Consider the following 14,034-nt stretch of genomic DNA (forward strand, 5'->3'; position numbering starts at 1 on the left):
GTAGAGGGGCTGATCAAAAGGAAAACAACAATACCGACTTTCTAACAATTACACTTATTCAAAAGAGGAATGGGTTACTTTTGGAGACAACGAATTCCCTTACTCCCGTACTTGAGATCTTCAAGCTAAGACTTGATGGCTACTTCTTGTAGGAGGTAGAAAGAGGATTCTTGTTATAGAATAGACTGTCCTGAAGTCCGTTCCAATTCTGATATTTTGTGATTCTGTGTCATTCCTAATGTTTGGTTCTGTGAAAGAAATGATAACATAAAAAATGAAGGAAAGAAAGAAGGAGGGAGGGAAGGAAGGAAGGAAGGAGGGAAGAAAAGAAGGAAGGAAGGAAGGAAGGAAGGAGGGAAGAAAAGAAGGAAGGAAGGAAGGAAGGAAGGAGGGAAGGAAGGAAGGAAGGAAGGAAGGAAGGAAGGAAGGAAGGAAGGAAGGAAGGAAGGAAAGAAGGAAGGAAGGAAGGAAGGAGGGAAGGAAAGAAGGAAGGAAGGAAGGAAGGAAAGAAGGAAGGAAGGAAGGAAGGAGGGAAGACTAGGAAGGAAAGAAAGAAGGAAAGAAGGAGGGAAGGAGGGAAAGAAGGAAGGAAGGAGGGAAGGAAGCAAGCAGTAAAGGAAGGAAGGAAGCAAGCAATGAAGGAAGGAAGGAAGGAGGGAAAGAGGGAAAGAAGGAAGGAAGGAAGAATGGAAGGAAGGAAGGGAGATTTTTGTTTTTCAGTTATAAGTTTTACTAGATAGACTCTGAAATCCTTTTCAACTACAAAATTTTGGGACTCTGGGACTTACTACGACCATATCTCTATGCTAAATGCTGTAGGGAATAAAAAGTTATAAAGTAAGGCTCTTTCCATCAAGGAGCTTACAGTCTTTCTGGCGAGGCCAGACAAACACAAGTGGACCACAAACAATAAAACAACACAGAGTGATGTTAGCACCAAATTAATTGCATTCATTATTGGATGAGTTTAAGGGGTAAGCAAGATTGCTACAGGGTAGATGCAAAAGTGAAGGCCTGATGAGGAAGGCAACTTTTGAATGAGGCAGGTTTTATCTCTGACAAAACCTTTAATTTCTGATTCTATAGGATATTGACCAACCAGAGTAACAGAAAATCTAAGTAATAAAAGATAATGCAAATTAAACAATGTACGCACAGAAAACTGAAGAAAAATAATAAAAGTTCAAAATAGTCAATGTTGGAGGGACTATGAAAAGATACAAATGTTCATACACTCTTGGTGGAACAGTGGCTCAGTCCAGGTTTTGATATACAATTTGTCTTTTTGTAAGAATAGTTGTTATACTGCCCCCACCTTATGCCTGGTAACATAACACTACCGGTTATGAATCCCAAGGATGTCAAAGAAAGAAATATCGTATATGTACCAAAATCATCATACTAACACTTTTTTGTGATATAGTAAAAATATGACAGTTCTATGAGCCTATGAATAAAGTGTGTGCCCTTGATTAAAGAATGGCTAAAAAATAATGATAAATTAATATAAAGGGCTTATACCATAAAGAATGACAAATAAAAAGAATTCAGATAAATTTTGAAGAACTATATTAATTGATACAGAGTGAAATAAGTAGAACCGGAGGAAATATTTGTGTGTGCATATATGCATACACACACATATAAACAGCATATAATATTATAAATGAAAACAATTTCATTCATGAAAAGAGTCAGATATCAAACTCTGATATTTTGTGATGGCCAGTCTCAGTTAAGGAGATGGTATTAGGAAGCACTCTTCTTTGCCCTCAGTAGAAAAGTAGGAAACTTTGGATACCAGATGTAACATATACTAGTAGCCACAGTTACTCTGTAGGTTTTGTCTAGCTGATTTTCTCTTGGTTTTTACTGTTGTTTTCACAAAGAAGGGCTGAATGGGGCAGGGATATACCAGAAAATGTCTTCTGTGGTATTAAAAACAAAAAGAAAAACATAAATGACATTTTTTTAAGGAGCAGGATTTAGATAGGGAAGAAAGACTAAAGTAGAGAGGAGAAAGGTTTGAGCAAATGTTCAAAGAAGATCATACATAGGCTCATAAATTTGGAATAATAAGGGATCTTCAAAGTCGTCTATGCCAACCACCTCATTTTACATAAGAGGAAATCAAGGCCCAGGGAGTTTAAGTGATTTGTCCCAGGTCCCACAGCCAGTAAGTGACAAAAGCAAAATTTGAACCCAGGTCATCTGGCTCTGAAGCCAGTGATCCCTCTCCTTTACCACATTGCCTCTCAGACAAGACTGAGCAAAGTGAGTTTGAGGTCCAACAAATAGACCTGAAGTGAGAGGGAGACCCAGGATAGAAATGTAGATTAAGTATAGATTGTCACTAGCTTTGGGTTCCACACTTGGCCACTAGGTAGGACATAATCTGCTACACAATGGTGTGCTATTGAAGAGTTTTGATCTGGTTGGAGGAACAGGGTGAAAATTGTATTTTAAGAAGATTAATCTTATAGCAGCAGCATGTAGGCAGGAAGGAGTACAGGCAGGCACAGCGGACAGATTAGGAAGGTCCTTCCAGTCATCCTTTTGTTAGTTAGGTTCTGACCTGGAGGGGCGTCCTTGTGAATTAAAGGGAAGGTATGGATGGGAGGGTCATGGCAAAAGATGAATTAGAAACTCCTGATTACTTCTTCAATATTGAAGGAAAGTAGAGAAGAGGGGAAGGAAGCCTAGTCAGAGGTGACATTGAAATTTCTGGGCTAAGTGATTAGGAAAATGGTGGTAGCTTGGGGCAGAAATGGAGAAGTCAGACTACTAATAATAAGGTAAATGGGTCGTTAATAAACAGCATTATCAATGTAGTCCAAAACCAGTGCTCATGCCACTGGACTTCTCTATGTCACTTACTAAGGTAATGGACAGGCCCAGGATTCAAGCACCAAACCACATCTACAAGGCCAGCAAGTGTAATCTGTGACAAGGAGGGGTAAAACCAGGTGGGTGAAATCCCAGGTAATTTGAAGAACTGAATTATCATTCTAATACTTCAGTTAATCTGATTTTATGATAGATAGATATATAGGTAGATAGATAGAGAGATGATACAGATAGATAGATAGATAGATAGATGACATGATAATGTGATTTTATGATATAGATAAAACTAGAAAGAAGCCAAAACAAAATCTACGTAAAGAGATATGCCACAGTCATCTAAAGTATCATAGCTCTGATTGGCAGGGTTAGCACAGGGCATGGAAATGTCACTTTTATGCATGGCTTCCTGTTTTGTTTTGCTTTTCCCCAACACAGAGCCTAGAGAATCACCTTCAGGTCATGCTGTATCCATCCATGTAGAGCCGCAGGCTCTGAGCCCTGTTGTCCCTGAGACCATGAATAGCACAAGGCACAGCTGGCCTGAGGCTTTGCCTTGGTAGCATGAGCTGTACTCCAGGCCTTTTCTTTGCCATCATATGCTCCAGAGCTTCTTATGGACTGTGGTCATTAACAACTTAAAGTTTCGAAAAAACACAATGCAAAAAGCATTCTGTTGGCTTTCCACATTTCAGGATCATTTGCTGTTTTATGCTGGGGTTATTACCTGCTCATAGGAATTGTTGTAGAAGGCAGAGGAACATTTTGGAAGCCTAGCAGTTTTGAATGGGAGATGTTTCATATGAGCAGTGGATCAAAGGTTCCTTAGATTGGCCTTACATAGACCTCCAATGGGGAGTAGAGAGACATTCTGAGAGTCACTTAGTGAGGATATGACTCCTAGCTTGGCCTTGACCTCTGCCAGGATATCTATGGCATTAAAGGAGCCCTTAACACATTCATTTACATTTGTACAGTTGGCATCAAAAGCATCAAAAGTCTCATATGTGTGTTGGCCCAGAAAAAATGTTACCAACTTCTAGAACTCACAAGAAGCAATAAATGAAATAAAAATGATTTGATTGCAAGAGGTATAATTTCTTTAAGATTCTGGTTCTCACAGTGAGGGACTATGCATTTTCTCTGACAGTGAGCTTACTCATATTCAGAATCACTCACTATCAGTTGGGTCACTTGGAGATGGACCACAGCGATGCTTAAACATCATCTATTGAGTCTTAGAGGAATTTAAATCTTATCATGGTTCAGTTTGTTTTCTCATATTTAAATGTTTACCTTGGTATACGTTTTCTTGTGGTGGTATTGGTGGTTGGTGGTGGTGGTGATGATTATAGAGTTCTTACTCTCTCCCCCTCTTCTCTCTCTCTCTCTCCCGCCCCCCTCCTCTCAGACTCTCCTCCCCTCCTGGGAAGCTAACACACTCTTGCAGACTACAACAGTACTTGCTTTTCATTTTATAATTCTAAAGGTTTTTGTGGGGCACTATAATATCAAATCATTTCCCTGCGTCTCATAGGCAGTATGTGTCAGTGTTGGGATTTGAATTCAGGTCTTTCTGAATGTGAAGCTGTCTCTGTACATATTATGCCATAGTGGCTTAGTAATAAAAATAACAATGGCTCACATTTATTTAGGTTTGTACAGCTTACAGAGCACTTTCCTCATAACTACCCCCTCCCAGAAGACAGTGTTGCGGGTACTATTATACCCCTGTTAGAAATAAGGAATATGAAGCTGAGATTTTAAGTGATTTGACATGGGCATGTGCCTAGCAAATGTTTGCACCAGCCTTCAAACTCAGGTCTTCTAAATAAAAGTGGAGTATTCTATCCCCTTCGCACTTCATCTTTAGTCATTATAACCAACTTTTGAACACAATGGACTTGTTGACTAGACTAGCTAGAAAGGGGTCATCCCTCTAAAGAGAATCATCAAATATCAGATTTAGACTTTAAAGGTCACCAAGACCACCTCCTCATTTTGCAGACTTTGAGACTTTTGATGCTTTTGATGCCAAATGTACCAATGTAAATGAATGTGTTAAAGGCTCCTTTAATGCCCAGCTTGCTCAGAAATCTACTCTATACTTAAGGTCTGCGTTGACTAGGGCGGTCAGTAATGCCTCCATTTCATATGTCTAACAACCATATGGTTGAATATAAAAGGCTGTATAATCATTTTTTAATGCATTGTGAAAGAAAAACATTGGTATTTCCATGTAGAAAATCAGGAAAAAGAAAAAAAATGTCAGGAAGTTATTAATTAAAATCTCAATTCTCTGAACTATGCAGCTTCCTGCCTTGGGATTTTGGGCATTCATCAATCAACCTTGCTGATTTTGATTCTCTAATATTGGCAAAGAAATACCCAGAGGGAAGGACTTCCTCCATTCTCCCTATCCACCCACTACATTTTCCATGGTTTCCAAGGCACCATCCCTATTAAAGGGGAGAATGGACTGACCACCCACAAAAGTTATGTTTCCATTATTACTTCCATCCCCAGGCAACAAGCAGCTGCAAATCCCCTCAGCTTACTAATTTTTTTAAAAAACATTCACAGGCATCATTTCATATGAGGCCAGACAGCCAAGTAGCTTTCAAAGGATACTGGGATAATGTGCTCTATGGTTCCCACCCCCATCCAAACTCTGACCATTCCTGCTTAGAGACAGCAATACCATTGAGAATGGCATCCCCCTAAAGAGAATCATCAAATATTAGAGTTAGATTTCAAAGGTCACCAAGACCACCTCCTCAAAAAAGAAAATAAGGACCAGACATGAGAAGTAACTTTTCTAATCTTCCATAAAATTTTGTGGCAGAACTGGTCACTTCATTGCAAAACTCACACTTTTCTCATTCTTCTGGGTAGTATATTTGCATTTTAATAATGAACTCCTCTAGAATGACCCAAAGGCTAGGAATTACAGGCACCGTAATTAGACAGTCAATGAACATTTTTACTTACTATTTGCCAGATACTGTGCTAAGGGCTAAGGAAACAAAGAAAGGCACCAGCTCAGTGTCTGCTTCCAAGGAGCTCACATTCTAATGGGGAAGCCAACATGTAGAAAATGTTCAGGCAAGATATATACAGAGTGGATGGAGGGAAGTCTCAGGGGGAAAGCACTCACCATGGGGGAGAGGGAAGGAGACCAGTAAAGGTCTCGTGAAGAAGGCAGAATTTGAGCTGAAACTTGAAGGAAGCCAGGAGGGCCAAGATTCCAGGCATGCGAGACATCTACTTCCCCCATGGACTCCAGGCATGGAGACAGGAGACGAAGTGTCTGGATGAGGAGCAGCAAGAAGGCAGATGTTGCTGAATATTATAGTATAAGGAGAGGAATGAAGTGTCAGAAGACTAGAAAGGTAATAAGGGATCAAACGAAGGATTTTAAATTTGATCCTGGAGGTAATAAAGAGCTATGGACATTTACTAAGTAGAGGTCAGGGGTAAGACATGGTAGGACTTGGAAATCACTTTGGGAGGTGAGGGGAGGATGGGCCAGAATGTAAAGATATTGCACACAGGGAGCACAATTAAAAGGCTATTGCAATGGTCTAGGCATGAGATCGAGAGGGATTGTACCTTGTGTAAAAGGCATGAAAGGGGCTCACAAGAAAGATATAAAGATAGAAACAGCAACCCTTAGCAGTGTCAGCGACACCTAGAGTGGAGAGAATAAGTAGGCAGTAATTAAGTGTCAAGTCCCACAGAGGATGAGTATTGAGAAAAGGCCATTCGCGTTGGCGTTTCCAAAATCGTTGGTGACTTTGGAGAAACCATTTTTGGTTGAATGATGAGGTCATGCAGAGGGTTTAGAAGATAGTGAGAGGAGAGGAAGTGGATGCATCTATTGTAGACTGCTTTGTCAAGAAGTCTAGTTCTGAAAGGGAGGAAACTCCGGTAAGGAAGTAGAATAGAGGTTGTCTAGAAAGAGGCATTTGATCTAATTAAAAAGACTTAAGACAAGGACTTGGAGGGTACATTCTGCCACCAAATATGTGATCTTGGGGGATCACTTAACCCTTAGCTTCTCTACAGTTGTTTCGTATTTCTAATAGGAACAAGGATACTTCCTGTCTATACCTTACAGAGGTGCTGCAAGCACAGAGAGAACAAAAGGAGTCTGCTGAGATCTCCAAAAGTAATATGGCACCTAGTGCATACACAGGAACATGTATACCTGCATTTTTATCACCTTGTACAAATTTTAATGTATTTTTAGTTCTGTTATGTGCATTGAACCTTCATCACATAGCCTATATATTCAAGTACCATTAATAGCTATCCCTTGCTTAGTAGACCAAGGAAACCCTCCAAGATATGGATGAAACTTCTAAAGCTGTCTGTGGTTTATTGAATGACATGGAAACCACAGAGAGGCAGCATTGGAGTAGTGAATAGAGGGCTGGATTTAGTGTCAGGAAGACTTGGTTTCAAGCATGCCCTTTAGCAGATACTAAGTGACTCTGGGAAAGTCAATGAACTTCCCTACCCTCCAGGGAATGAACTCGACAATTTTCACAAGTATAGATTTGCATTAGTGAAGTAGTTTTCTCATAGGAAGTTCCCAATACCAAATCTGGACTTTTACATCATGTCCACAAAGAAGACACCTTATCCCCTCCCCCCTTTCAGCTTCTTTTTATGTCTGGACTTCTGCTTTCAGAATACGTTTTTCAAGAGCAGAAGCTACTTTTCTTTCTATTTGCATTTGTATGCTCAGCACATAGCACAATGCCTGGCACATAGTAAGAACTTAATAAATGTGTGTTGACTGACTGACTAACTCAATCCAATCCAATCAACATTTATTGATCACCTACTCTTTGTCAGGTACTGTGCTAAGTTGCTAGGAATACAATTAATGAAAAGAAATAGAGCCTCTGCCCCAAGACAATATACCAAAGGAGGCAGGAAAGGAGGGATAGGACACCAGGGGATACCTGGTTCAGTAACAGGAGTGATGAGCTTATCCTAAGGGGGGCATTTTGTTTCATGGAGTCGAAACCAGTAAGGGCAGCAGATGAAAAGTAGAATGAGTTGATTCCAGTTTCTGACGTCTATAAAGGAAGGCATCCGAAGAGTGTGGTACTCTGACCTCTAGCACTCGAGGGGAGAGGAGGCTGAGGGAGGGGGTGTCAATCAAGAGTTGAGTTAGTGACATGGAGGTGAGTTTAGAAATGATGAAAGTACTTTCGGAGATCTTATTGTTCCCATGGATGGATTCTGTTGACTAGCAACAAAATCACAGATCCAGCTTCCACTTCCACCCTCCTCAACCAAAAGGAAGTAAATTATTTTGGAATACTCATTCATATAACAAGGTACAAGCTGACATATATACACCTGAGGCTCAGCTCACTACTGTCCATGGTATCCCCCAAATTTGTCATAGGTAAGGAAATTAAAGAGTACCTATATTTGCACTCAGAAGGTATCCACACCAATAGCCACACCTTGACTGACCAACAGATGCTGGGGGATGTATGGTTCTAGAAAAAATGATCTGGAGCTTTTCGTATCAGTCAATTAAAAACACAAGTTGTTAGAATTTCTTTAGATTCAGGGCCTAGACTCATGGATATTCAATAATCAGTCTACCTGTCTCCATCTCCCTGAGTACAAGAAGGGAATGATCCAACTGGACTACATAGGATTTTAGGATCAATTAATCAATCCAACCATCCATCCACTAACATTGGATTAATCCATCCATTAATAAATTCATTAACAGAATTTATTAAACATCTACTATACCCAAGTGCTACAGATGCAAACACAAAAACAAGGAACATATTTCATTTAGGTTCACAGCTTTAGAGATGGAAGAGGCCTGGGAACAGAGGAATACTGGGAAATGTTTAACAAAGACTCCTGAAAACGAAATGGATGGCAAGATATACCTTTAAATTTAATCTGCATTATTAACATTTTCTTCATCACTTTATTAGTAATCAACAAGATAATCAAATCCTGATTACTTAATTAATCAGCCTTTGGTGACTTTTGAGGTGCAAATATTCATTCTGAAAATTTAACAATTTGCTAGTATGAGCTAAGTTTAAAATGCTCTTCATTTAAGGGTCATTTAGACCAACTGCCTCATTTTACAGATGATGAAACTGAGGCCCAGAGATGTACAATGATTGAACCAAGGGCAAAAAAGTCAGGATAAGTAGGAGAGTTAGGATCTGGACCTGGATCTTACAATTCCACATCCCTATTCTTTATCATTCTGTCTCTATTATAAATTCTTCATATTGTTTTCTGGTTCATTTATGTCTTTGCAATAGGCTTATTTATTCCTCAGGGTCAAGTGCCTTGTTTGGTGATTAAATCTTACTGGACATCCTTTTTAATCCAGCTCTTCTGGGGAACTTCCAGCAGCTGCAATGCTGACCCAAGTGCTGCAGTTTTATTATATTGTGATTTGCCTAATCTGGAGATGCTCCAGCCAATGACGGATTTTCTAATTGTCCTTAATGCAATCCTATGTTCTTTCTCTAGTTTCTTCCCCTGGGTGAACTCCAAGCCTTTCCAGGGAAAAGGAGAGCGCTTAGCCTCTTGCTGCCCATCCATCATCATTAGAGCAGGTGAAGTAAAAATGTCCAGCCTGTCCTAAATTTGATCCCAGCGTGACTTCAGGCTGAGAAGTTGTTGGTCACCAGTGTTCCACTACATTAGTGCCATCAAATACACTTCATTAAGAGATGTGCTTGCCTTCTTATGAGCTCTGCCCCTGTGGAAGAAGAGCTCCTAGGTGTTGGGTGCCATTTAACCTCTTCCTCCACACTGAGATGCCATGCCAAAAACTAACCACTTTTCCCAGAATTCAAGAGTCAGAGCTCCCTGTCAAAGTAGGGGCCCTTGATCTGGGCTTTTATGGGGAAGGGAGGCCAAGTGTCTTTGCCAGCTTGTAGTACAGACAAGCAGGGAGAGCAGGGGGTTAACAAGGATATCCTTGTGTGATGGTGTCAGATTTAGGATGACAGGGGTTTCGATAGACACATTTCTTCACAATAGTGCTGCAGCTCTGCATCTGCCCGCTTGGGAATATTAGTATCTGGCAAAAAATGCCCTTAGGTTTATCAACAGACCCTGTGAAATCATTCAGCCAGAGGCTTGTGTGAAAAGAAATGATACCCACAACTATTTCACCATTGGCCGGTGATAGAATTATTATCTTCCATCCCTGCCCAGCTACCTAAGGTCTCATGTAATTTTCTATAGCTTTGGCTCACTTCCCTTGGCCCCCCACACTCCCCCCGCCAACAAAAAATAAAGACAATAATTAACAAATCGAAAGCCTTATTTTTCAATAGTTTAATTCATAGGCCACTAGAAAAGCAACATGGTAATTTTAAAGTATTATCTTGGGCAGTCCACTTAATTCCCTTGGCCTCAATTTCCCCATCTGTAAAATATGAGATTTGACTACATAGTTGCTTAGGTCAATTCCAGCTTTAAATGTTATGATCCTAGTGGGGGATTAAAAAAACCACAATTATAATGAATCTATGCCACTTCACTTTGGAATTCCCAGGTGATGAGGAGACAAACTGATGGAATGGCTTATATGATGGAATTTCAGAGGGCACCCCTTCACTGAGGTCAGGACTGAAACAGATTTCACTTGCCAAGCTGCTTAGGCATTGATAGGATTCTGATAACTGCATTTTTCTTATGAGCTGTAAGGATTTTCTTGAAAAGGGCAATAAAAGCTATCCAATGTTTAATGAAAGTCATGCTTTTTGAGGTATGAAGAGGAATGTGTACCCTAGTAACAAATTGACAGAGAAAGGCATAGGTAGATTGAACCTTCTCAAACAAGACAGTGGAAAAGTGGCAAATCTATAGGAAAGCTCCATATTACCCATATGTAGTTCAAGGCTGAGCTAATGGAATGTTCTGGGTCCAATGAGATTTGGTCTCTGTGGAGTTGTCTCCACCAGTCTTACTGCCTCTGCCATATTTTTCTTGTTGGTGTAAACTAGGATGAGGTTTCTCAATATTTCAGAAAATAATCATGGACTTTTCAGCATAATTACACAAGATAGGCTTTCTAATGATTTCAACAAAGTAGTTACACCAAAAGTTTATAGGATCATGATATTTAAACCCAGACAGGAACTTCCAAGTCAGCTGGTTCAATGTCCACTACCATTTTTTCAAATGAGAAAACTGAAACTCCCCAAAATGAAGTGGCTTACAAGTCCGTGAAGGAAAAAAGGTAGAATTTAAATCCAGTTCACTAACTCTAAATCATGTAATCTTTCCAAGATCCATAATTAATAAATGGTGATCAGCGCTTTAAGCACAGACACCTATGGGGGACTATGCTCATTGACTGCTTTCTCCATGACAACCCACAGTCCTTTGTAGTTGACATTTGTCCTTCATTCTCTAAGAGGACCATGACATCAGGGAAGCGATGTCATGACTTGTAAGTGAATTGGATTCTCCTCCAGAAGCATCTGGGTCCAGTGACAAGATATAGATCAGGACTACTGGAGATGGCCTTTCACAGTCCTTTGGCAGTATACGTGAAGGAAAAAAATCACCCTCTCCTAGTGCAAGTATACCCATGGTGGGGTATCCTCTACAGCTTCCCCCTTTCATTTCAGGTGAACTGGGCCCAAGTATAGTTATAGCTCCATTTGGACCCAAACCAATGACTACTTCTTAGGTAGATATTAGTCCACCATCTTGGAAGAAATTTCAGCATTGTCATACAAAAAACGCAAAGGAGTATTGCTCTGATGTACAAGTAATCGCTGAGTTCTTACCAGGCCTGAGATTGTGTGCCAGAAAAAAATATAATTCTTGCTCTCAACACTAAAGATTATCGAGAAAAGTAGCAATTAACAGGGGAAAGGGTGAAAAAACAAAGTCAAAATGAAATCACATTTACAGTATTTCATTTCATTTCCAGTAGCTGTAAAACACTTGTAAAGGGACAGGAAGAGACTGAATTGAGAAAAAAAGAGTCAATGTCTGTTATTTTAAAGTCAGAAGTGAGCATGCCTTGATTGACCTTCTATGCCATATGCTTTGTCAGTTGGTGAATATGGTGATGTGCATCATCTCACTAGAACTGAATTTGTAATTATACAATTCGGTGTGTTGATGTCCAAGGAGTCAACCAGTAGGAGGAAAATGATTCAGTTGGAGCTCTAGATGGAGAGCTTAACTGTGGGAGAATAAATGAGGTTGTCAACTCTTGTAAGGCAAGGACTATGTCTTGTGCTTCCATTGTCCAAAGTAACAGAAACAAACATTTATAAAGTGCTTATTGCAAGGCACTGTGCTAGGTAGCAGAGATGTAGAACTTAATAAGACATTGTCCCTACCTTCAAGGGGTTTACAATCAAGTAGAGAAAATGGAGACAAATATAACTATAGAGTATTCAAAGATTGCAAATCTTGTTGGCTGTATTTATATTTATTTGTAGGGATATGGCTGAAATTACCTCACCTCAACCCCACCTCCCCTTAGCCTTGATGCATGACACAGGTAATAATTTGCTTACTAGGAGTGAACGACGTCTCATCACCTCCCTAAGTATGATAGGAAATCTGCTCAGAATGACAAAGAGATTTAGTCAAACATATAATAAAGCAGAGAGTAGGCTGGAATCAGAGATTTGAGCACCTGGAAGCAAAGGGCACAACTGAAGAGATAGATTGCTTGGGAAGGGCAGGGGAAAAGTGATCCTCTGCCTCAACCCTCTCCCATCATCAAGGTTGGAGGAGAACCTTGTACAATTCAGAAAGTCGGAGAATTTAGACTTTTTATTGATGCCCTAGCCATGTCCCTGATACTGTGTTGGCTGGCAGCATGGTGTGTATCAGGAGACAAAGAGAGAATGGACCAAAATTCAAGTTTCTACAAAAAAATACAAAAAAAATCATGCCCAGAAAGAATATCTTGGGGATTAAAGCGAAAAGGACCATCAGGAATTTTGTTACTTCTTTGGTGCACATGCTAGCTAAGTTATTATTTGGCCTCTATATGGACTTGTTGAAAAGTATGTAACACTTTATACCAATGACAGTCCCTTAGTAAATATCTCTTTCTAAAGACTAATATCTGGTTGACAGATTATTTCTCATAATCACGATAGGGAAGCACATTGGTGAGAGCTTCTGAACTATATCACTTGTTGAAACATTTTTTAAGGAATGTTCAATTCTTTGTGACTCTCTGGGGTTTTCTTTGCAAACATACTGGAGTGGTTTGCCATTTCCTTCTCCAGCTCATTTTACAGATGAGGAAACTGAGGCAAACAGGACAAAGTGACTTGTCCAGGGTCACCGGGCTAGTAAGTATCTGAGGCCAGATTTGTAACTTACAAAGGTGAGTCCTCCTGACTCCAGACCTGACATTCTATCCACTGCACTACCTAACTGATCAGCCATAGCACTAGCAAAGTAAAAAGAAACTACTCCCATCCCCTCGAAGTTATCCATATTTGCTGAGAGGTCTGGGGACTCAAAGGCCAGTGTGAGCGAAGGATGGGAAAGTGGCTGCAGAGCCCGTATCAAATATTGGCTTTATATTGATTCTGTGTATGTTTATACAAGGCATTCCGAACATCTTAGGATACTTTCTTTTTTTTTTTTTTTTTTTTTTGCTTTTTGGCAGGGCAATTGGGGTTAAGTGACTTGCCCAAGGTCACACAGCTAGTACATGTGTCAAGTGTCTGAGGCCGCATTTGAACTCAGGTCCTCCTGACTCCAGGGCCGGTGCTCTACTCACTGCGCCACCTAGCTGCCCAATCTTAGGGTACTTTTAAGCTTAAAGATTAATGTTTAAAACTGCCCTAAGACTTTGGGAACACCCTGCATGCATTCCTGTTATCTTCCTCCATTAGAATGTAAGCATTTTGCTAGTAGGACTTATTTCATTCTTTGTATCTCTACCTTTAGTGCCTGCCACACAGTAGGCATAATGAACATTAATTGTTCAGTGAATTGATTTGTATTATCAATGTATTACCCTTCAATGAGGCAGACTGCAGCCCTTCTATAACTTCTCATCCTGTTCTCCAAGTTCATGTCTTTTGAACTCTGAAATCTCCAGTCCAGTGAATGGCAGGCTAAGGAGTTTGGGCTTTATTCGATGGCGCCTGGGAGCCACTGAAATTTTTTTGAGTAGTG

This window comes from Trichosurus vulpecula, chromosome 5, assembly GCF_011100635.1.
Source record: "Trichosurus vulpecula isolate mTriVul1 chromosome 5, mTriVul1.pri, whole genome shotgun sequence".
Lineage (NCBI taxonomy): Eukaryota > Metazoa > Chordata > Mammalia > Diprotodontia > Phalangeridae > Trichosurus > Trichosurus vulpecula.